This window comes from Prionailurus bengalensis, chromosome X (genome assembly GCF_016509475.1).
Source record: "Prionailurus bengalensis isolate Pbe53 chromosome X, Fcat_Pben_1.1_paternal_pri, whole genome shotgun sequence".
Lineage (NCBI taxonomy): Eukaryota > Metazoa > Chordata > Mammalia > Carnivora > Felidae > Prionailurus > Prionailurus bengalensis.
Genome location: NC_057361.1, coordinates 93242788 through 93268933, shown reverse-complemented (window position 1 = coordinate 93268933; position 26146 = coordinate 93242788). Strand labels below are relative to the sequence as shown.

At 39.9% G+C, this 26146-nt stretch overlaps 1 pseudogene; it reads right to left on the bottom strand.

Moving 5' to 3' along the window:
• Positions 1-2456: 2456 nt before the first annotated feature.
• Positions 2457-2571, bottom strand: LOC122478113 (annotated as a pseudogene).
• Between the last annotated feature and the right edge of the window lie 23575 nt (positions 2572-26146).

The following is a 26146-nucleotide window of genomic DNA, read 5'->3' as shown; positions in this document are numbered from 1 at the left end:
ACTCACGAACCATGAGATCATGACCTGAGCCAAAACTGAGAGTTGAACGCTTAACCAACTGAGGCGCCCAGGTACCCAAAAAATAATTTTTAACATAAAAAACAGGTAGTGGGACAGATTTTGCAGGGGGGTATAGTTTGCCCAACCCTTCTCTGAAAAACTGACTCAAGTACTCTTACTGTCACACATGCAGCACTATGGCAAGCCAATAGGTATGCTTGCTTAGTCACCTCTTTTGCAGCTTTGTTATTCCTTGCTATTTTCTATGAGATTGGGATTCTTTCCTTATCCTGCAATTCACTTTGAACATGTTTTGTTTGACGTACCTACAAAGGATAAGACATCCAAGTGGAGATGCATAACCCTGCCCTTAGGAAAGATATCAGAGATAACGATAAATATATCAGAAAGAAATTAGTTTATAGGTGGCAGTGAAAACAAAGAGAATAGCTGAGTTTTCTCAAGAATAGCACAAATAATGAGAAAAGAAGAGAACCAACAATAACGAGATCCTGGAAAAACAAGTACATGGAGAGCAGTGGTTCTAAAATGGGGATAATTTGCCTCCCAGAGATATTTGGAAATGTCTCAAGACAGCTGATTGTCACAACTGAGGGAGTGCTACTGGCATCTAGTGGGTAGGAGTTAGGAATACAGTGAAACATCCGACCATGCATAGGACAACCCTCCATAGCAAAAAGATTTGGGGCTCAAAATGTCAATAGTGACAGGTTAAGAAACCCTTTTTTAAAAAGAAAGGGGGGCGCCTGGGTGGCTCAGTTGGTTAAGCGTCCGACTTCGGCTCAGGTCATGATCTCGTGGTTCATGGGTTCGACCCCCAAGTCGGACTCTGTGCTAACAGCACAGAGCCTAGAGCCTACTTGGAATTCTGTCTCTCCTTCTCGCTCTGTCCCTCTCCGACTCCTGCTCTCTCTCTCTCTCTCTCTCTCTCAAAAATAAATAAAACATTAAAAACATTATAAATAAAAAGAATAAAGAGAAGAGAAAATGAGTCATAAAATAAGACCCAGGGAACACACCCAATGCTCAGACCTTGGGTTCTAATACCATAATTAGTGATCCTTAAAGAAATGACTGATTTTAGGCCTGGGGTAGAAAATATAGAAGTGAGCCTAAAGCAACTTGTGGTGCCAGAAGGTAAGTATTAATACACACACACACACACACACACACACACACACCACACACACAGAGTCTGATCAGGTGTATCGAGGGGTACAGGAACCAACCAAAAGAGCTCCCGATGATCAAAGCTGGACAATTGGAGCAACAGAATTATTAACAAAATTATTGAGCTAATATTAGATTAAAACCCAAGAATAAAATACATATTCATGAGACCACCCTGGTATAAATGAATGATTAAATAAATACACGGGAGAGAGGAGACAAATCTCACATGCATAAGAATTCCAAATGCTTAACGTAAATACTACTTTAAAGGAAATGGAGTAGCACTACCCATTCCTTAAGGGAGGTATGGATGATGCACGGTGACTTCCTTCCAGAAACTACAGTATGGGAACAGAGGGGAAACCTGAGCCACTTGAACCAGGCGATCAAGGTTAACATCAACAGTAATAAATCACGTTGATGTCACCTACCATTGACATAATGTGAGGAAAATGGCATTTTACCTCTGATCTTCCAATCTGAAACCCATAACCCCAGTCTAATCATAAGAAAAAACATCAGACGAATCAGAATAGAGGTACATTCTACAAAATGCCTAACCAGTAGTCTTTAACACTTTTAAAGTCAATCAAAAACAAGGAGAGATGGAGACCCTGTCATAGCCAAGAGGAGCTTAAGAAGACATGACAAGTAATTATAATTTAGTATCCTAGATGAGATCTTGGAACAAAAAAGAACATTCAGTTAAAAACTAAGGTTATCTGACCATAAAATCTGGACTTAGTTAACTATAATGTACCAATGTTGGTTCATTAATTGTGACAAATGTACCAGGCTGTTCTGAGATAGCAATAATAGGGGAAGCAATGTGAGGCATATGGGAACTCTGTGCTATCATCACAATTTTTCTGTAAATCCAAAACTTCTGCAACTTTAACATTTGTTTTTTAAAAAGTAAGGCCCAGGAATGGCCAGAGAGGTAGAATAAGAGAAGTGGCAACATCAAAACCAAGGAAGAGTCTGGTTTCAGAATAGAGGGATGGGTCAACTGTGTGAATTGAAGACAGAACAAGTAAGATGCGATTAAAATGTATCTCATGAAGTTGGCACGTGAGAGCTAAATTAGTGACTATTGCCTGAATGACAGGTGTAGATTCTTCTTTTGAGAAGAAGTTTGGTTATGAGTTTAAAAGAGAGAGAGATGACTATAAAGAGAGATTGGTTGGAATAGTTTCCTCTCTCTTTTTAGGTCGGGGAAAACCATATTTATTTCTACCCGCATACAATTTCTCCTATCTGGAGAAACCATGCTTCTCAGCTCTGCTTGTCCACTTTCTATCATATTCTTGCACGGGGGCCATCTTAATCTTCTCCGTTTCGTTCCAATTTTAGTATATGTGCCGCCAAGGTGAACACTATCATATTCTTTAAGGCCCAGCTCCAGTCCTCTCTCTTCTCTTAACCCTTCTTCAATTCTCTTGCAGTGTCTATCAGTATGCACTATATATAAAGGCTACCATTTAAAGTATCTGGCTCACTGGATGAATTTGAATATTCTAGCTAACTCCAAGAAGCTGGTGATGATCAACTTGCTTCACCCTATAATCTTTACATGTGTTCAGTTTGTCTATATGGTGGTTTGTAAAAATCTTCCTCTGTCACTCCTCACAGTTGTCGGTATAGAATAAACACTTACTAAATATTTATTGAATGAATGAGTGAGTGCACATTCTGTTATCCCCTCTAGAAAGAAATCTTGAAGGAAGAGTTTGTTTTTCCTGATATGTCTCCTGACGTGTACTCAGAATAGGCTTCTTTCACTTAGTAATATGCACTGAAGCTTCTTCTATGGCTTTGCATGGCTTGGTAACCAACTCATGTCTTTTTAGCACTGAATTACATCCCAAATTCCGGATGTACCATAGCTTATTTATCCATGCACCTCCCGAAGGATATCTTGGTTGCTTTCAAGTTTTGACAGTGACGAATAGGCTTCTATAAAAATGTGCATGCTGGGTTTTTTGTGGACATAGTTTTTCAACTCCTTTGGGTAAATATCCAGGAGTGTGGTTGCTGAATAATATGGTAAGACTGTGTTGAGTTTCTTAAGTTTGTAACTGCCACACCGTCTTCCAAAATGCCCATACCATTTTGCATTCCCACCAGCAATGAAAGTGAGTTTCTGTTACTCCACAGCCTCACCAGTGTTTCACGGTGTCAATGTTTTGGATTTTGGCCATTCTAACAAGGGTGTAGTGACATCTCATTGTTTTAATTTCCATGTCCCTGATGACACATAATGTGGAGCATCTTTTCATATGCTTCTCTGCCATCTGTATATCTTCTTTGGTGAGGTATCTGTTAAGGTTTTTAGCCCATCTTTAAATTAGGTTGGTTTTTTTTCTCACTGTTGAGCTTTAGGATATATATGGTGTGTATATATATATATATGTGTGTGTGTGTGTGTGTGTATATATATATATATAAATATATACTATGATATATACTATGATAATAGTCCTTTAGCAAATATGTCTTTTGCAAATATTTTTTCCTAGTCTGTGGCTTGTCTTCTCATTCCCAGGACAGTGTCTTTGACACGGCAGAAGTCTTTAATCTTAATAAGGTCCAGCTTGTCGATTATTTCTTTATGGATCATACCTTTGGCCCCATAGTTGGTGCCTTTGGAAAAACTGAATAGTCTCACTGTTGGATTCAATTTGTTTTGATGTTGTATATAATAACCGTCACCAAATCCAAGGTCATATAGGTTTCCACCTATATTATCTTCTTGGAGTTTTACAGTTTTGCATTTTGCATGTAGCTCTCCAATCCATTTTGAGTTAATTTTTGTAATGTGTGTGAAGTCTGTGCTTCGATTCATAGTTTCGTGTGTAAATGTCCAGTTGGTCTAGCACCGTTTGTTAAAAAGACCATCTTTCCTGCATTGTATTGCCTTTGCCCCTTTGTCAAAGATGAGTTGACTATATATATGTGAGTCTATTTCTGGGCTTTCTATCCCTTTCCTGTTTTTGTTTATTCTTTTGCCAATACCACATCGTCTTGATTACTGTAACTTTATCCTAACTCTTGAAATCGGGCCGTATCGGTCTTCCAACTTTGTTCTTGGCCTACAATGCAGGGTTGGTTATTTTGTAATTTTTGTTTCTCTACATAAACTTTAGAATCAGTTTGTCAATATCCAAAAAAAGAAATAACTCAGTGGGATTTAGATGGGGATTGCATTGGATCTACAAGTCAACTTTGGAGGCACTAATGTCTTGGCAATATTGAATCTACCATCACTTCTGAAGAATAATTTTGCAGGGTCCATAATTCTAAGTTGGTGTTTTCTTTTCTCTCAAAACTTTAAATATTTCGCTCCACTCTCTACTTGCTTGCATTGCTTCTGAGAAGTCAGATGTAAATTCTTATCTTTGTTCCTGTATAAATAAGGGATTTCCTCCCCTCTGGCTTCCTTCAAGATATTGTCTTTACCTTTCATTTTCTGCAGTTTGAATATAATATGCTTAAGTGTCGTTTTTTGGTTGTTGTTGTCGCCATTATTTATCTTTCTTGATGTTCTTTGGGCTTCCTGGATATGTGGTTTGGTGTCTGTGATTAATTTGGTGCAATTTTCAGTCATTGCTTCAAATATTTATTTTGTTCCTCTTTCTTCTCTTTCAGGTATTCACTTTACACACACATTATAACTTTTATGGCTGTCCCATGGTTCTTAGATATCCTGTTCTGTTTTTTTCAGTAATTTTTTTCTTTTCACTTTTCCATTTTTGGAGTTTCTATTAATGGGCGCCTGGGTAGCTCAGTCAGTTAACTGTACAGCTCTTGATTTCAGCTCAGGTCATGATCTCACAGTCGTGAGATCAAGCCCTATGTCAAGCTCAGTGTGAAGCATGAAGCCTGCTTGGGATTCTCTCTCTGCTGCTCCCTGCTCATGTTCTCTGTCTCTCAAAATAAAGAAATACACTTTAAAAAAACGATAAGTTCAAGCTCATTGATTCATTCCTCAGCTGTGGTCAATCTACCAATGTGCCTATCAAAGGCATCCTTCATTTTTTACTCTGATTTTTTTATATAAATTTTTTTTTAATTTTTAAATGTCTATTTTTGAGAGACAGAGAGAGACAGAGACAGAGCATGAGCAGGGGGAGGGGCAGAGAGAGAGGGAGACACAGAATCCAAAGCAGTTCCAGGCTCTGAGCTGTCAGCACAGAGCCCAATGTGGGGCTTGAACCCACGAACCACGAGATCATGACCTGAACCAAAGTCGGACACTTAACCGACTGAGTCACCCAGTCGCCCCTGGTGCTGTGCTTTTTATCTCCAGCATTTATTTCCTATTCTATCTTAGAATTTGATCTGTCTGCTTACATTACCACCTGTTCTTACCTGTTCTTGCATGCTGCCTTCTTTATCCATTAAAGCCTTTTGCATATTAATCATAGTTATTTTAAATTCCCAGTCTAACAAAGCCAACATCCCTGCCATAGCTGAGTCTTGTTGTGCCTACCTTGACATTTTCTCTGATAGCTAGACATGATGTACTGGGCAAAAGGAACTGCTGTCAATAGGCCTTTAGTAATGTGGTGGTAACATGTCAGGGAGGGAGACTGGAAGTGTTCTATAGCCCTACAATTAGATTTCAGTTTTTTAGTGAGCCTATGCCTCTAGCCTGTGAACTTCCCAAGTACCTGTCCATTTATTTAACCCCCTTAGGTGACACAGAATGGACATAGAGGGCAGATTTCCCTTCCCTCTGGCTGGTTAGTCTCTGAAAACAAAAACCCAATAGTTTAGGTTCTGGCAAAATAATGTGTCTTGAGGGAGGCCTTATTAAGAAGAATAGAATGTTCTAGCTTATTTCAAAGTGGTTACTTTTCCCCTCCTCCCTCCTGCCAAAAGCCTGGGGGAATTTTTCTCTGACTTTCACTGCTAAAACCAGGTCAAGCTCCTAGAGATACCATTCACAAAAGTGTGGATCCCTCCTTATGATTGGCTCCTCCTGGAGTTTTTAATTCTCCAATTTGTCAACATTAAGCATCCCGAAATTTGTCAACTGTAATTCAGGGTTTTCTACTCCATCGCTGGTTCTGGCAGAGGCTTCTAGTTATGGGTTTCTGCTCTGGTAACCTGTGATTATTTGTATTCACCTGTCTCTCCCATTTGGGGGGTAACAGTTTGCCCTGTGGCCTTACTTCTCTGATGGATCTAAGAAGAGTCGTTGATGTTTCCACTTGTTCTACATTTGTACTTGCTGAGATGTAGTGGCCACTTCCAAGCTCCTTACATGTTGGACTGGAAACCACACATCTCAGTCTTTTTAGTCTGCTATGACAAAAAGGACATTGTCTGAGTGGCTTCAACAGCATTTGTTTCTCACAGTTCTGGAGATTAGGGAACCCAAGTTCAGGGTGTCTCCAGGTTCTGTGTCTGATGAAATCCTTCTCTCGAGTCTCTTGGATAAGGAAGGGCTCCTCCCTCATGACCTCATAATGCCATGGGGAATCTGGCTTCAACCTTTGAATTTTGAGGCGACGCACACGGTCAGTCTATAGCACCAGATGGTCTGAGGTTTTCATCACACTGGGAAATATACCTTAAAACAAATGATATTCCAATCTAGAGAGCATGCTACGAATTCCTCACACTATTACCAAGGGATCAATGGTTTGGCAAAGATCGTGTTCACACATGATATCGACAGTCACAAGAAAAACAATATCATCACTGGTCCTAGCATCAAGGAAAGACAAAATGAAGCCTCATGTAAAAGTAAAGTATCCTACAATCCCATGACAAACTCAGTATTCCTCACGTGCAGGTTCCTTAGCACACTTGCCCTGAAGAAGAGAGACTTGTTGTATAGTTTTATCTGTTTGTTATTTTGTTAGCAGGCAACACCGGCAAAACTTTTCCACTGTTTTTTTTTTTATGTTTATTTTGGAGAGAGAAACAGAGTGCAAACAGGGGAGAGGAAGGGAGAAAGGGAGACACAGAGTCTGAAGCAGGCTCCAGGCTCCGAACTGTCAGCACAGAGCCCAACGTGGGGCTCGAACTCACGAACCGTGAGATCATGACCCGAGCCCAAATCAGCTTAACCAACAGAGCCGACCAGGCAGGTGCCCCAAAAGCGTTCCACTGCTAGGCAGGTCATATGTGTCAAACCTCTCACATCCAGAGGCAGAGGAACTGATCTAAGGGGTCTTTCCCCACTGTTGAGCAGTGGGATGGCAGGGTCCCCTCGCAAAATAAAAGAGAACTTCCGAACGGGACCATTTGGACAGGTGGAAGACCCAACAACTTCTCATGTCCGAGTGCTTAGAGTCACTGTTTTCCTTTCTATTTTGTCAGTTGCCTAGTTGCCATTAAACTTGCCATGCCAGGTGGGATCATTGCTTTAGCGTCAGCACCCCAAAATAGGTAACCCTCCGTGTCATGGTACCTTCATCCCCAGAACTGCTTCAGATACCTTGCAGAAGACGTGTCTTTCTTCCAGCTATTTGGTGCGAGTACTTCCTTTTGAGCCATATGCTGTTATTACTAATTTGCTGCAAGACATGCTATTAGTAGCAAGACTAGTCTTACACAAACGTGGGGTATACAGCCTCTTTGTGTTATTCCAGGGACAACAGGAAGTTGCCCTTCGCCAAAAATATCTCTCCAGCTTGTTCTATGAGGCTTGAAATCATTTAATGAGGACCTTGCATTCTCTTTCAGAATTAGAGATGCAGATGATAAATCAGATACTCTTGGGAGACAGAGCATTCCGGTTCCTACAGTATTGGGCTCATATCTCGGCAATCGCACTTAGCTATGTCACTTTATAATTTATCTGTTTGCTTGTCGGTCTACCTCCATGAGGTTGTGAATTCCTTGAGGGTACAGACTATGCTTCATTCATCTCTGACTCCTCAGGATTTTTACCAGTGCCGGGCAGAAAGCAAACACTCGGTAAACAACGTGACAAAGGAGTGAATTAATTAATGAGCAACTTTATACTTGTCGTGATGTCTAAAAGGACTGAGAAGAAGCCCTTTCCTGGTATTAGGGATAGAGGAGAAAACAAAAACTCTGTCGGGACCCAAAAAGAGGTGTAGGGAGAGAGTAAAGATAGTCATGACTATAGAATGTCCACTGTTAAAAAGACTGTCCTCTTTTCCTAATTCAGGGTTACTTCATCCGCTTACTTTTCAAGGCGCTACATCGATGCTGATTGTTCTAAGAAAAAGAGTTAAACCATTGTCTAAATGTTTCATTTCTCAAAAAGTCAGAAAGACCTAGCTGAGTTTGCCCCCAAGGATTGAGCTTTGCTGCTCCTTTAGAAAATTAGCTCTCACTGCAGGAAGTGATTTGTGAGCAGTTTGAGAGAAGACCAACGTTATTAAAGTCAAATTCTGTATGAAATGAAAGCTCATCCAAAGTCCAGATCTGAATTAGAAAAATTAAAGGTCCCAGCCTGCCTGGTTCATTCTTATGTTCTAAGTGTCTTTAGAAATATGTTGCTGAAACGATCCAGTTGTAAAAATCCAGTAGGGTCATTATATTTTCATACAAACAAAAAAAGCCAACTCTAACCATTACATTTTCAGCTCTTAAAAAATTCCAAATAATTCATTTGTTTTGCAAGTATTTATTGAGCACCTACCATGGAACAACATCTAAACTCCGATTCTCCACGTGAGAGCTTGATTCCTCCTGACCCCGGGTGAGAAGGATGCAACGGTAGATAGAAGAAGGACCACAAGTGTTTGTGGGGTATGTTGCTCGTTAATTAAAAAAATAAAACAGTATTTTTAACCCTGTTCCTGTTATCAAAACAGCTGCCACAAACTAGCTGTGTCATTAGGAATCAGTTTTGGTCAAGAAGATAGAGGTCTTTGAGGGGCGCCTGGGTGGCGCAGTCGGTTAAGCGTCCGACTTCAGCCAGGTCACGATCTCGCGGTCCGTGAGTTCGAGCCCCGCGTCGGGCTCTGGGCTGATGGCTCGGAGCCTGTTTCCGATTCTGTGTCTCCCTCTCTCTCTGCCCCTCCCCCGTTCATGCTCTGTCTCTCTCTGTCCCAAAAATAAATAAACGTTGAAAAAAAAAATTAAAAAAAAAAAAAGAAGATAGAGGTCTTTGAGAGACTCCTTTTTAAAAATATTTTTTAATGTTTATTTTTTTTTCAACGTTTATTTATTTTTGGGACAGAGAGAGACAGAGCATGAATGGGGGAGGGGCAGAGAGAGAGGGAGACACAGAATCAGAAACAGGCTCCAGGCTCTGAGCCATCAGCCCAGAGCCTGACGCGGGGCTCGAACTCACGGACCGCGAGATCGTGACCTGGCTGAAGTCGGACGCTTAACCGACTGCGCCACCCAGGCGCCCCTGTTTATTCATTTTTGAGAGAGAGAAAGAGACAGAGCATGGGTGGGGGCGGGGGGGAGGGACAGAGAGAGAGGGAGACACAGAATCCGAAGCGGGATCCAGGCTCTGAGCTGTCTGCACAGAGCCCGACCTCATGAACGGTGAGATCAGGACCTGAGCCGAAGTCAGTTGCTCAACAAACTGAGTCACCCAGGTAGAAGGTCGTTCTATATTCTTGCCTTCTATATTCTATATTCTATGGCTCTATCATTATCTTCCTGTAAGATGGAAAGCAAATCAGTCAAGCTTTATGTATCCATTTCTTCAAAGGCAAGGTAAGAATCATCTTCCCTGATATTTTTGTACTATAACATGATTTTGATTATAAGATTTATATTAATAAAGAACAATAATATTAGTGAACATGTGGACACCCTTAGTGTTCTAAGCCCTTTTGTATAGTCTGATTTAACGCTCTCAACTCTACAACGTTATTGCTACTATTTTCAGTTAGTTTACAGGTAGAGAACACAGCTCGAAGAGGATAGATAAGTTGGAATCCAAGCTCAGATCTGTGTGATTCAAGAGTCTGACCTAGAGATGACTAGGCCATTTAACATATTAGATTAGAATTAGATATTATACCTTAGTATGAACTAATTTATTATATCCCGACCTCTGGAACCCAAATGAAACAAAATGAGCTAATCCTACTGGATATGATTTCTAAACCTACGCCTCATCCTGCAACTTTAAGTTATCGCTGAAACAGATTTGACCACACAATTCACACTAAGATCCTACTACCTGATAAATGCTACTCTGTGTTACCCTTCTAAGGATCATCGAGCTATACCAGGAGACGCGAGCCACAGGAATTGTGAAAAAGGCATTTTTAGATTTGAGTGTCTCTTTTAATACTCTGGATTACAATCATGGGCAATCGCTTACTCAGTATATACACGGGGAACCAACATTGCAAAGTGTCATATAATTATCTGTATAAGCTAAGACAGAGACTAGAGATGAGAATCTAGGAACATGGTTAGAGATCTGCTATTTTAGAGCCATGCCTAATCTATGTATACAGGAAACATTTGAGGATCTACTGTGTGTGAGGCATTTTTAAAAGAAATATTTCATTGGATGTCCTATGAGATATGTGTTATTATGCCTAATTTGGCAGATGCACTACCTGAGAATTAGAAAAAGTAGCTAATTTGTCCAAGGTAGCATAGCTAATAAATGTACAAATCAAAATCATAAAGGCATTGGTGTATGTGGTGTTTCCTGGCCAACAGTAATTTCTCACTCTTTCTCTCCTAACGGATCCCCAATATGGTTCTGGCAGCAATATGTCCAGACCTACGAGGTGAATCATAATGATTTAAGCCAGCAATGGCAGCCCCATACCGCTTTGCCCGTGACTAAAAATTGTCTGTGGCTTCTGAAAAAGGCACGGAAAAAGGAAGCCCTTTTGGCATTGCTGGTGCATCCTGCTTTGGATGCTGTAATGTGACAATGTGGTACTTGGAACCACAGCAGCCACTTTCAAACTGTGAGGGAAGACATCGCTGACTCCCTGAGGAAGGCAGTGGAAGGATCAAAGCAGCTTGTCTCCTTAATGACATTGTTAAGACACCAGCTCAATTCTGGGGCCACCTCCTTTTTGATGGCCCTGTGGTTCGGCTGCTATGAATTAGGCATGCTATTGTTTGCAGCCAGAAGAAGCATTTTTAACAGCTGTTATAAAATAGAGTATATGATAGAGGCAAATGAGCGGTATACCAATTAAGTGCTAGTTGAGAGCAAGAAGAGGTCCTGTAGGTTGAGTTCATCAGAAAGAGTTACATACAATAGGATGACCTGAGTCGGGTCTTGAAGGATAGTAGATACATTTAAAGATAGAAAGGGGTGCCTCGGTGGCTCAGTTGGTTAAGCATCTGACTCTTGCTTTTGGCTCAGGTCATGATCTCACTGTTCATTAGATCGAGCCCCGCATCGGCATCCACACTGACAGTCAGATGCTTAACCAAAAAGGATGTTAAGCCAAGACCACATCTGTCCTATTTATTGCCATAATTCCAATTTCTGGCACAGTTCATACCACATAGCAGGCGCTCAAAACACGTTTGTGAAACGAATGAATAAATGAGAACAGATGGGGGGGGGAGCAAGAAAGCACGGAGCATTTTAGACAGATAATGGACAAGGAAAAGAATGTATGGGATGGAGAGTGGTGGGAGTTAACGGAGGTGGCAGGCAGAGGATGAACAGTTTAGTCTGTTGTCTTGAGAGATTTGCCTCTTTCTTTCACCATTCCTAACCGCCCCCCCATCCTACAATCGTAACAAAATCTACCAGGGCATTTGATATGGTGACCTATAGTATATCAAGTGTATATCTGAGTGACAAAACAAATTAAAAGTCATGGGTCAGGAGCATTTCTAGGTGGACTGAGAAATCTAAATATCACAGACAATATTAAAATAAAGAGTTTAGGGGCATCTGGGTAGTGCAGTCAGTTAAGTGTCTGACTTTGGCTCAGGTCACGATCTCATGCTTTGTGGGTTCGAGCCCTGCATCGGGCTCTGCGCTGGCAACGTGGAGCCTGCTTGGGATGCTCTCTCTCCCTCTCTCTGTCCCTCTCCCACTTGTTCTCTCTCACGAAATAAATAAACTTGAAAAAAGAAAAAGAAAAAGAAAGAGTTCAGTACCTGGAAAGTACCTAATTCTGCCTGTCAGCCTAGATACTAAGCCCCCACCCCAACAACTTTTCCTGGAGATATGAAATATGCCAATCTTGAGAAAGGCTTTCTTTTTGCTAAGTGATCGCTTCTCTTCTGATAGCAATTTCTTAGAAAATGAGCTCTGACACCCTTAACAGTATTCTTGTGCAGTTGCCATATTAAGTGCTCTGGTCTAAGAGACGAAAAAAATTTACCTGGAGTCATTACTTCCATAAAAATTAGAATTGGCATATCAAAGAAATTTCCTTCCCCTATGGAGTCAGGAGAACAAGTTTTATAATATAAAATGACATATAGATGTAGTACAATAAACATCATGTGGAATAAGATTTATCCAAACTGGGGGGGGGGATGTTAAGATTGAACTGGAATGCCGTGAGATAGGTCTAAGCCTTAGTGAGTACATTTTGTCCCTCATCATTTTCTAGCCCCCCGCTCTACTCTCCATGCTGCACTGTCTACTCTTTCTAGAATCCTGACTCAGGAAAGAGTTTGAAACTTGCTCATGGCAAGAAATCAATGACTGACAATGATAATAGCTACCATTTATTGAGTGCTTTTCATAGACTAGGTAGTACTCTGGGTGCTTTACAAACATTATCTTATTTAACACTCACAACCTTATGAGATAGGTGTGATTATATTCCCACATTTTACAGTTGAGGAGAGAGGCTGAGAGAGGCAAAGCAACTTCCCCAGTGTCATTCAGTGAGTGGCAGGGCTTGTGTTTGAACCCAGGCATTCCAGCGGGCGCGCCTATTGGCTACCTCCATCCCACATTTATTTTGCTTTTCTTAACATCAGAGATAAAACATTAGAATAGAGAAATAAAACCCCTCAGGTTGAATTGCAAGTATCTGGTACGGGGGCAGGTATCATTGGTTTGGCATTCCGGCACTTTCGGTCCATGTTGAGTATGAATTAACGCAAAATCCCTAGATTGAGGCCACCATTACAGTTTTTAAATTAAAAAAATTTTTTTTTTTTTTTTAAGTAGGCTCCATGCCCATTGTGGGGCTTGAACTCACAGCCCGGAGATTAAGAGTCTCATGCTCTACTGACTAAGCCAGCCAGGTCCCCAACCATTTCAGTTTTGAGTTCTTTTTTTTTTTTTTTTTCAAAAAGATCATTTAGCTCCTGAAATCAACCCTATTAATTTGATTTGTGTTGCTGTGATCCATATCCTCCTACGACCTATCAAATTGCTTATGTGTTGATTGGGTTTGAGTTCATGATGATTTAACAAGAACGGTTTGCAGCCTAATGTTATTTTTATGCTACATCCTCATATTTTCGTGCTTACTTTTCTTCTTCTTAAAATTCTTTTTCAACAACTTGATTCCTTGACTCTCTTTCCCAGTGTTTGTCTACCATGTAGAGAGTATAACCCAGACAGAAATAGGTCGTGGTATAGTACCAATGTACAAGAAGAACTTTTTTGGGGCGCCTGGGCGGCTCAGTAGGTTAAGCATCCGACTACGGCTCAGGTCACGATCTCACGGTCCGTGGGGTCAAGCCCCGCGTCGGGCTCTGGGCTGATGGCTCAGAGCCTGGAGCCTGCTTCGGATTCTGTGTCTCCCGCTCTCTCTCTGCTCCTCCCCCATTCATGCTCTGTCTCTGTGTCAAAAATAAATAAACATTAAACAAACAAACAAAAAAAAAGAAGAACTTTTTGCTTGTCTGCCCACTCTCCAGCCAAGAAATCCTGATTATAATCAGCAAAGGAGAACACCAGTTCTAATACATCAGTAATAGCAGACAAAATGCTTAAAACATGACCTACAGGTTGAAAAACCTACTGTATGTAATGGACTATGTGTGTAATTTATTAAGCAGTTCACTTTAGCATGAATATGTATAAACCGATATGCAAATAATTTCAAGCATCACTAATAAGGATTTGGGTATTGACTACCAGTCCTTTCTTAGGAATTCGTGAAAAAAATTTGTTACCCTGTCTTCATCCATGATCTGTGCCCTCATTTCCGTATATCATGGCAAATATGAAAATCTCAAATGATTCTCAATCTCTCTGTATGCAATTATTCAAAACTCAGACTTCGAAAGTCATGATTCCCAAACCTGGTTGCTCTTGAAATCTATTAAATCAGAAAGCCTAAACTATGTCTTTTAAAGTGACCCAGCAGATGTAGCCAGGTTCGGGAATCACTGAACTAAATACAGTTTTCATCAAATATATTTCTATAGCTCTTGGTTTTTTTTTTTATTTACTACTGCAATGACTTTTATAGATGTTCGAAGAACTATGGGCTCTGTTAAATATTTTATCTCCAAAACTGAATCTATTACAGCTGCCTGGAAATTTTTTTTCTCTCTCTGTGCTGTGCTGGGTAATGTCCTCTAGAAGGTTAATAAATATTCCTCACTAACAATGAAAAAAAATGAGCTTGGGAAGTAGTGGGTTAAAGAAAGTTCAACAAGTTTCCTTATTGGAGTGATTCTCAACACTAATACTATGCTAATATTCAAAGCAAATACCTAAAGGAAGATTCAACGTATGATATTTTCCACAAGCTTTTTTTTTTGTGGCAAAAAAAAAACGCATAATAAAATTTACTATCTAACTACTTTTAAGTGGAGAGTATGGCACTGTTAACTATATGTACATCGTTGTGCAACGGATCTCTAGAACTATTTCATCTTGCAAAACTAAAACTCTATACCCACTGAACAACAATTCCCCTTTCCCTCCTCCCCACAGCCGCTGGCAACTACCATTCTATTTCCTGTTTCTATAAAGTTGACTATTTTAGGGCACCTGGCTGGTTCAGTCTGCAGAGCATATGACTCTTGGTCTTGGGGTTGTGAGTTTGAGGTCAACGCTGGGTGTAGAGATTACTTAAAAATAAAATCTTACACAAAAAAAGAAATTGACTTCTTTAGATGCCTCATTTAAGTGGAATCACGCAGTATTTGTCTTTTCATGACTGGCTTATTTCACTTAGCAGAATGCCCTCAAGTTTCATCCATGTTGCAGCATATGACAAGACTTCCTTCTTTTTTAAATGCTGCATAGTACTTTATTTTATGTATATACCACATTTTCATCCATTCATCCACTGATGGACATTTAGATTGTTTTTGTTATCTTGACTATTGTGAACAGTTCTGCTATGAACATAGGAGTGCTGGTAGCTCTTTGAGATCCTGATTTGGGATAAACACCCAATAGTGGGATTGCCGGATCATATGGTAGTTCCATTTTTAAATTTTTTGAGGAACCACAATGTTGTTTTCCATGGCACCTGCACCTTTTTGCATTCCCTTCCCAAGTTAATTTTGAACACGGACATGTTTTCTCTTGGAACATCTGTTAATTTCTCATAGAAAGTAAAAATTCCAAAGGACACGTTTGGGAGACATTATTATAAGGCACTCTGAATTTTAACAAGAAAATGAACAACTTCTGGGCTCAGTGCTACCTCAAAAAGTATTCTTCCATCATGTTAGATATATTGTTTTGCTACCAGACGTCCTGCCCTTGGGAAGTTCCTTATCATTTAGAGGAGACAGAATCCATTCACATTTAACATTTAGAACAATAAAAATATGTGCTCAAGGCTTCAGTGTAAGAGATAAGTACATTCTTTTTGATAATGAAATAGTACAGCAAAATCTTGCATTTAGAACACTGTAACTAAATAATCTCATTCAAAGCCTCTGAATTTCTCCTCTTCGTTAGCCGAGTATCCATTACCTGTGTCCCCAGAATTAAGAGGGTATGAAGGGAGAAACAAGAGTTATTATAATACAAATTATTCAAAAATGAACTGACCACCTATAAAATTAGTCTCTACCCAAACATCTCTTCCTGCCTAGTAGGAACCTATGTTGATCATTGTCTGGCAGGTTTCCTGATATTGTCAGACGATACAAGGCAAACCGATTTCAAAGTGAAACTACAAATCCTGCAACACATTTAGGATTTCATACAATTGATGAAACTGATGCTGAGGAACTACCCCGATCTGGTACAGTAAGTCCAGCTATCAAAAGAAGAATGAAGAAAAGGAAACTAGCAAGGATGATACCAAGATAGATACATTGAAGAAAATGATTTGAATACCAAAAGTTTCAGAGAAGTCCTTGGAAAATGGAAGTCCTTGACTACTTCAGCCTTTTAAGCATTTTGTTGCAAAAAAAATCGTGCAAAACTACAAGGCGTGCCCAGGTTTTGGTACATTTTGGTGAAAATAAACTTTTTTTTCCATCTTTTTGTTTCCATTTTATGAAAACTGGAATGCTGTCACTATCAAGGTTTGACTCATACAGACATCATCACTAGTCAAACAGAACAGTCTTTTATTCCGCTTGGAAAATTAGCCAAACACATTGCATCTTCTCAGCTATTTTGCAAAAGAATGGTTGCGCTTGGAGGCTTCTTTATTTACTTCAGTTTGCAAATATTCTAGGCATTTGCAGGTGCCAAATATCTGAGCTCTAAATAAACAGAGTAGCATTTTGCTCCATTTATCTCCCTTTCCAGATGCAGTACCTGGCATAGTACTGACAATTTAGCTGGTGCTTTCAAAATGATTAAATTAATTTGAGCCCTTTCCCTGAAGATTCACAATCAAGAAAGTTTAGCCCCTTTGATTTGTGAAGCTTGAAAAACAAGTAAGTTGTTCGACAAACAACAGCTAGGCTCTCTCTCAAGGTACAGTCATTGTAAGGACTTTGTGGATGCTACAATGTTTAAGGACAGAATCAGTGATTCCTAGACAATATGACAATTTGAGTATGCAGATGAAGATAGTCTTTAGTTTCCACAGATAGATTCATCAAAGACCAAAGCAGGTAATTTGTTAAGATTAACATTATGTAGACATGATCTGAATTGGAACAAAACCAAAGGGTTATAACTTCTTTCTACCTTTTCTGAATAGTCTTCTTTTTAAAAAAAATACACGGTATTTAGGGGTGCCCGGGTGGCTCAGTCGGTTAAGGGTCTGACTCTTGGTTTGGCTCAGGTCATGATCTCGCAGTTTTTGTGAGTTCGAGACCAGCATCTGACTCTACGCTGACAGTGTGGAGTCTGCTTGGGATTCTTCCTCTCTCTCTCTCTCTCTCTCTCTCTTCCTCCCTCCCTTTCTGCCCCTCCCATGCTCACACTGTCTCTGTCTCTCTCAAAATAAATAAATAAACTTGAAAAATAAAAATTAAAAAAAAAATTTAAAAAACAGCATTTAGATGCACTATCACTAAAGCAAACTATCTAGTATTGTGCATAAAGTACAACAAATGTATTAATGTGTTTTTAAAAATGAAATGTGTTTAAATTTATTTAACTATTCTTGGAAAAGTGTCTGAAAGGGCTTTTTTTTTTTTTTTGGCAGACTTGGAACAAAGATTCATGATTACCATGATTACTTAAAAATTTCCCTCAGCTCAGGTCATGATCTCACGGTTCATGGGTTCGAGCCTCACTTTGGGTTTTGTGCTGACAGGTCGGAACCTGGAGCCTGCTTCGGATTCTGTGTCTCCCTCCCTCTCTCTCTCCCCTGCCCCCACTCACATTCTGTCTCTCCCTCTCTCAAAAAAAAAATAAACATTAAAAAAATTAAAACAAATTTCCCCCTCTGAGGAGGCATTTTACTCATGATAAAGGACACTAATGAAGATGAATTCTGAAACCAGTGCTACTTATAGAGGTGTAATTTCCTCCATGGATAAGTTTTTAAAGTCATAATCAAAGCAACTACAGGGGCCTAAACAATTATTAAGTTATCTTCCTTTTACATTCAGCAGAATTGTTTCTACCTTCTCAACTCCTCTGACAACGCCTTCAGTGGGATCACTCCTAGTAAACACGGTCCCTGCCCAGGAGGGATATCAGACAAAATAATTCATTCATTTTTCCTCATCATTGGGCAAGAGACATTATGATGGAAGAGAATGTTATGAGGAAAGGAAGTAAGGATCACAATTGCTTCAGCCTTCAATCAACAATTGATGACTCCCTTCACTAAATGTACTCTGGGAAGTTGTTGTCTATGCCAGAAAGTTCTGTTAAAAGTAGCAGTTCTCAGGGGGCCTGGGTGGCTCAGTGGGTTGGGTGTCCGACTCGATTTCGGCTCATGTCACGATCTCACAGTTCATGAGTTCGAGCCCCTCTGTCTCTGTCCTTCCTGTGCTCGCACTCTCTCTCTCTCTCTCTCTCTCTCTCTCTCAAAATAAATGAATAAACTTAGAAAAGTAAAAGTTCTCAAATTTCCTCATTCTTCAAGAAAAACAAGCAAAACCACGCAAAAATGATTCTTCAAACAAAAACAGTTACATTTCCATCTACACATCCACCTGTGCAGCCAGCATCATTTACTGAGCATCTTACTATTTACCTGCCAGCTTAAACTCGGATTTTGAGATGGTTTAAGCATCAGTCAGTGTCCAGAAGATTTCAGGCTCTCTAAGATATTCAAAACTCTCATGGCATCCAGAAGGTTCTTAGAGGAATGTCTTTCACAGGAGTTTCCTAAGGCCTGATATTATAGCTCATGTTCCCCTTATTCAGAAGACATCCAAAATAAATGCTAATTTGAAAAGAAATGAAGCATTGGATTCATACCTCTTTTTGGCTTTGCTATAAAAATATAATCCTGAGAGGAATATATGTGCTCAGTTGTGCCGCATGTTGGAGTAAAGAAACATTCATCAAGTTCATTACCTGCAGAGCAAACCCTCCCACATCATTCACTCCAGCCACAACATCTGGATAATTGGCCCCAGCCTGGGGGGAGACACCCCCCCCACACCCAGGATTTCTGGATAATTCTTGATCATTAGGCATGCAAACTCTCCTCAGTGCTCACCTTGAATGTCTTTTCTCCCTTCTGTTTGGTCTACAGTCTGTAGTTTCAGGTTCTCACCAACTATCAAAGCACCTGAAGAAATTAAGAATAATGTTGTTGGAAATAAGTTCTCTTTAATTTAATAAAAATATGAGAATCCAGAAGTAATATGAAAGTTTCTTTTCCCTCTCCTTCCTAGGCATTACGCTTAAGGGTTTAGTTAACTCACCTCTTCCTGTACAGTTCTTTGGGGCCCCAGAACGGAGAAAAAAACATCCTAAATCCTTCCCCTACTGATATTATAAATAAGAAAACCCAATGCTTATCACTTTTAGATTGTTCAAATCATTAGGAACGTAGTTTCCCATCAGCACAGAGTGTTTATTCTTCTAGATTTCGGAGGAAATCTAACACAGTTTCCAACCCTCGTATAATTATAGGAATAGCTTATAAATTTTTTTTAGCTCATAGGTCTTATTATAACCAGTACTTTACAGTGTGTGGCACATAGTAGGTTTGCAATAAACATTTAATTGATTGATTGATTCATTGATTGATTGATTAAAGACTGACTTTATGCTTGTAAAATGCTTTAGGATTCATCTGGTGGAAATGTTATGGCCAAGGCTGATATTCAGCTGATATGCCCAATTACAGCCTTAAAAGTTTCCAAGACTTGCAGAGTCACCTTGACTCTTGGCATTGTGTTCTGATTGTTAAATATTTTGAATATCTCTCTTAGCAACACAATGCCATAGCACAAGAGAAAAAAACATATATGTGTGTGTATACATATACATATACATATACATACACACATATTTTATTTGAACCTGTTTTCATAGAGTGTTTAGGACCCAGGCCCTTCCTTTTGGATAACAATGACTGGGTTTGTCTGAGTTTGGAAGTGATCAAGGATCAAATAGAGAAGTAAAGCTACCAGGAAAAAGGGTAGGCATTGAGGGTGGTGATGGAACCATTGTATCATGCTTGGTTTTAAACATGGAGACTAGGACGTTAAATTATGGTTTTCCAGAGGTGAAAGTGTCAGGGACACAGGAAGTCAGAGTTAGACTGCTATTTATAGGTTAAGTACAAGGGAGGTCAGATATCTCTTCAAAATCCTGTTTTCATTTCCTTTGGGTGTATACCCAGAAGTGGAATTTCTGGATTGTATGGCATTTGTATTTTAAATTTTTTGAGGAAACTTCATATTGTTTTCCATAGTGGTTGACCCATTTACATTCCCCCCAACAGTGTATAAGGGTTCCCTTTTCACCACATTGTCTTCGGCACCTGTTGTCTCTTGTCTTCTTGATGATTCTAACAGGTGTGAGGGGATAGCTCACTGTAATTTTGATTTGCATTTCCCTGATGAGGAGTGATGTTGATCATCTTTTCATGTACCTCTTGGCCATTTTCATGTCCTTTTTGGAAAAAAATGTCTATTTAGCTCTTCTGCCATTTTTGATCAGTTTGTTCCATGCCCACCAATGGATGAATGTGTAAACCAGTTGTAAATATACACAATGGAATATTATTCAGCCATCAGAAAGGAGGATATCCTGCCATTTGTGACAACATGGATGGACCTTAAGCACATTACGCTAAGTGATATAAGTAAGACAGAGAAAGACAAGTATTGTATAATATCACTTATATGTGGAATTAAAAAAAAATCAGGGGCGCCTGGGTGGCTCAGTTGGTTAAGTGCCGGACTTCAGCTCAGATCATGATCTCATGGTTCGTGGGTTTGAGCCCTGCATCCGGCTCTGTGCTGACAGCTCACAGCCTGGAACCTGCTTCGGATTCTGTGTCTCTCTCTCTCTTTGCCCCTCCCCCACTCGTTCTCTCTCTCTCTCTCTCTCTCTCTCTCTCAAAAATAAACATTAAAAAATTACAAAAAATCAAATCTGTTTTAAAAAAAAACAGTAAAATGGTGGTTACCAGGGGAGAGGGAGCAGGAAGAGGGGGTGGGTGCTGTTTAAGGGTACAAACTCGCAATGACTCCTAAACAAGCCACAGTGCTCTAATGTACAGTGTAACGATTATAGACAACAATGCTGCACTATACTTATATAATGTGATAAATATCACTATAATGGCAACATATTACAATATATAAATTTATCAAAGTTAACAGGTTGTACGCCTTCAATTTACACAACTGTTGTATGCAAAATTTGTTCAATAAAACAAAGAATAAGGTAGTTCAGAAGTACAGGCAAACCAGGATAGATCACAAGAGGCCCACCGTGTCTCCAACAGGAAGTTCTGCCATGCTGACACCCAGCACCCAGTCTTTATCAGCCTAGGTCAGGTTAACCACCTGTTGCCCCATCCGCCTACTCCCCTACTGGGACCTAAATAACATCTCAAATCTCAACTGCCAGCTAAGTAGAAACTTTCAGCTTGTTCCTTCATGAACTACTATGTGTTCTTCTTCCAGGAAGCAAGGCAATGTTTTCGTATAATACTTGTGCGTTGTGTGGAAGGAATGGTACTCTGATGCCAGGTGAGTGTTGTGAAGCCAAACGTGCCAAAAGATTCCATTTTACCTTGATAGAGACTTTGAAAATGCGAAGCAGACTCATAAGGTGTTCTTGACCATCTGCAGGTCACAAACATATGCCATTTTAAGATCGCTCATCTTTCTACCTTCATTTGAGATCCACATATTGCATGAAATTGTCAAAAGGGGCACGTTTCCACCCTGAGGTCAGAAACGTAAATAACAAAATCCTCAGCAACAGCTTTGAGGGCTTACGACCCTGAATTGCACCATCAAACTCGATACTGCTTGATGATTTCTTCAATAAGATTCAGCAGAATCACCCTGTATATGGAGAACATGGTAAAACTCTTGACTGGATTCAATTTGACATTTTTAATGGCCCAGAAAAAGCTCCTAGGTGGTAAAACAGTATTGCTAAATGTCTCCTAGATCAAAAGAGCAGTTACCAATATTAAGCCTGCTCAAAACACTCAGAATTCGGACCAACTGAGTCAACAGAGCACAGACCGCATGCGTGCCCCAAATCTACAGGTCCCTGCAAATATACAAACCTATGCTCAGGCTCTGGATGATTGAAGTTGCGCTCACTGACCCAAGGTTATACAATGCAGATTCTCAAAAAGGAAGGGCCATTCTTAGACTTTGTCTTCCGATATGCATTTTTTCAACGTCCTAGCAGCATCACATAATGTCACATCGCCTTACTTCAGGTAAGCATTTCTGCTTCAAGGTAACAGAAGACAGAAGTTGTACCATATTCAGAGAGTTCATGGCAAGGCATTTTTTTAAGATTATAATACTTGCAGCAGTTCTAAGCAGTGGCCCTGAGTACAAGATGGCATGGCCCTAACTTGCTAAGGCACTTTCCACAGCTCTGTTGCAAACGCCTACTCTCCAAGGTTATTGACCCTTCAGGGATAAGATAATGGCAGTCGATGTGGCTGGAAGTTTCTCCAGATTTATGTCGTGTGGCTCCTCCACAGAAACCTCTTAGGAAGTGACTAGGTAAACATTTCTATCCATGGTAGTGCTGGTTTAGGAGGTGATAACAAATTTCTTAAAGTGTCTTCCAGAAAACCAGGAGGTTATAGGAAGTCTGTGCTATAGACCCCATTTATCTGTATTTACTTATCATCTACCTCCTTCTGCCAAGGGCTTGAAGTCATAAGCGTGTATAAAATAAGAAAAAAAAAACAGTGTATTTTACTTTTTAAGTTTATTTATTTATTTTGAGAGAGCGTGCGAGCAAGGGAGGGGCAGAGAGAGATTTGCCAGGGGGTTCAAACTCATGAACCATGAGATCATGACCTGAGCCAAAATTAAAAGTCAGATACTTAACCGACTGAGCCAGCCAGGAGCCTCAAACAAAAAGTTTAAAGAAACAGGACAAATGGAAAATCATAAAACTGGTGGGCGGGGGAGATCAGCTGCCAGAAATGTATACGTGTGGTCGTACGAAGTTACTGAAAATAGACTTCAAATTTGGTTTTAAGATATCTACTGGTCAAAGTGAAGATGGAAACTCGCTCAGTTATGGAACTTACTGTGGGCAGAAAATATCTGAATGCAGCCTTTGCATCTACATGCTTGAGAGTTAAAACTATATCTTTATAATTTAATAAAATGTGGTAGAACTGAGCCTCAGGAACTCGTGGCCAATGGGTTATAATACTGGTGTCCACCTTAAATATACTAAACACAAAAGACAGAGATGTTAAAAGGTAACTTAAAATCCATGCAAAATAAGCTGGATAGTTGATGAACAAGTTCTCAAAAATCAAAACATCCTGCCTTAACAAAAACAAAAAGCGTAAAACTCTGAAACTCTCAGCAATCGGAATTCAGATTTTAAACCACACATTGAAGTTTTTAGAGAGTAATTGTGCTGTCAAAGAGCAGAATGAACAGGGAAAATCACGAAGAACTGTAAGAGGGGAAAATCAACTTTTGTTATAAACTGGCCAATATGAAAGCTGTAGGCCGCCCCAAAATTCAAGGAAGCACCAAGTATTAAATTTGATCCAGATCTGAGGCACCTGGGTGGCTCTGTCAGTTGAACATCTGACTTCCGCTCAGGTCATGATCTCATGGTTCATGAGTTTGAGCCCCACATCGGGCTCTCTGCTGTCAGCACAGAACCCGCTTTGGATCCTCTGTCCCCCTCTCTCTCTGCCTCTCATCAGCTCACTCTCTCTTGCTCTCTCCACTGAAGCAAACGGAAAGAGATATTGAGGGTGAAATCTAGATGTTAAAAGCTGTGGACGTGGAAAAACCTAGAGATTTTAAGCAACTTCCTGTAACAGAAACATCTAAAACTCTAAGGAAAATGGACCAAATCAACTTGAAATTTTTGGCTCAGATTCAGTCCAGTTGCTCTCATTCAGACATATATCAATCCTTCTCTTTTGAAAAAAAGTATTGAGGCACCTGTTGTCATGAGGCACCAGGTGTTGTATGGAAATGTTGAATCATGGGGCACGTGGGTGGCTCAGTCAGTTAAGCGTGGGAGTCTTGGCTTTGGCTCAGGTCATGACTTCATGATTCATGAGTTTGAGCCCCGGATTGGGCTCTGTGCTAACAGCACAGAGCCTGCTTGGGATTCTGTCTCTCCCTCTCTCTCTCTGCCTCTTCCCTGTGTGCTTGCTCTCTCTCTCTCTCTCTCTCAAAACTAAACATAAAACAATTTAAAAACCGAAATGTTAAATCATTATATTATACAACTGAAACTAACATTATACTGTGTATTAACTAACTGGAATTTAAATAAAACCTTAAAAAATTTTTTTAAATGATGAGGCAAAAACATTAAAACACAAATACAAAAGAACTCACCAAAAACTATTTAACAGAGGCTGATTAAATTCAAATCCTGGAATCCACAGAGCTACAAATGTGATGGTGACACATTTGAATTATTGTCATGAAAACACTAAAGCATCTCTTTCCTGAGATTTAAAAATGTTATTGCCTTAGCGTTGAGAGAGCAAACGAAATAAAATTAATTATGCTCTGCCAAAGTGACTATTGATAATAATGAACATTCGTAGGACTCGACATGAATTTACACCATTTTATAAAAGTGCTGCTTGGTGCTTAAAAGATTTATCTATCTATTTCCTCCAGCTTTAGTATGAATGACTTAAATTAATTCCAAATATACAAAATATTCTTAGGAAATAATTTCAGAACCCGAGGAATACGTGAAACCCTTAGCCTTTGGCTAAGGCCAATGGGCCCAATCTTCCACCCCACAGATCAGAGATAAAGCATCCTGTAGAGTTGTTTCTGATCTTTCTGGTTCAATTCCCTAGCCCCACCTATACTCTCCAATACCAAGGACACTTAGACCACCCGACACAGTATCTCTAATGGCCCCTCCCTTCCATCCCCAAACCTCACCTTGGTCAGACGTTCCTTTCTTAGATCAGATGAGATCGGACGCGTTCAGGGTGGTATGGCCGTAGACCTTCCTTTCCTAAATCACAGAGGATAAGGTGTTCCACTTGTACGTTCTCCTTCCCATCCTATTTCTTTTTCCATCATTCACCCCTTCTTTTGGAGACATCTTCAATCGCTTCCTCTTTACTGCTCTCTTCTCTCTACATAAAAAATACACCCAGGTCCCCCACCTCCCCCCCGCCAACAGTGTTTTCAAAAAGACCTTTTATTTACTCGTGACTTCTTTCAGTTATGTTCCTAATTCTCCCACCTGTGATATAACCATTTCCTCAACTGGTGCCTCCCATCTTCTCAGCATCCAATTACTTTTTACCTTTTGAAATCCGACTTCTGTCGTGAAACTCCATGGAAAATCCCCTTTCCCACGTCCCTCTCATTCATTCATTTAACAAGTGTACATTGACTACCTACCATGAGCCAGGCACCATGCCGGCAAAATGAATACAAATATTGGTAAAACTCGATCCTTGCTATCAAGAAACAATCTAACAAAAATGAATAGACTTCTCAACCTAATCATCCTTGCTTCCTCTGCAGATGTATTTGAAACTGCTGACCTATCCCTTGTAAAATGTGACTCCTCCCTAGTGTTTTGCGTAGATACTCTAGTTCTACTTCTCGAACTCTCCTCTTTTGGCTTTACTAGCTCCATCTAACTTTGCTAACTCCAGTTGGTGGGTTTGCTCTAAGGTTCAGGTCTGAGGTCCTTTTCTCTTTCTACACTCTCTCCTAAGCTATTCTTTTTCTTCTTTTAAGTCTCATGTCTGTATTCCTTTCCCGATATGGCACTTTCTTCACAATTCAATTACTATCCTAAAACATCATTGTACATTTAAAGCAAATTGTTGGAAAGCACTACAGAATACTTTTACCAGCACGTTAAGCTCGGTTTACCAGCAGTTCTCCCAGACTTCCATCTATCTGCTGATAAAAATCTTTTAAAATAATAATGAAAAAATAATACTAACAGAAAACACTTATTGAGGACTTCCTACGAGCCAAGCACTGTTACATAGTGACATACATTTAGCAATATACAAACCTCACAATAACCTTACACAACAGATATTGTCATCATCATAATTTCATGGAA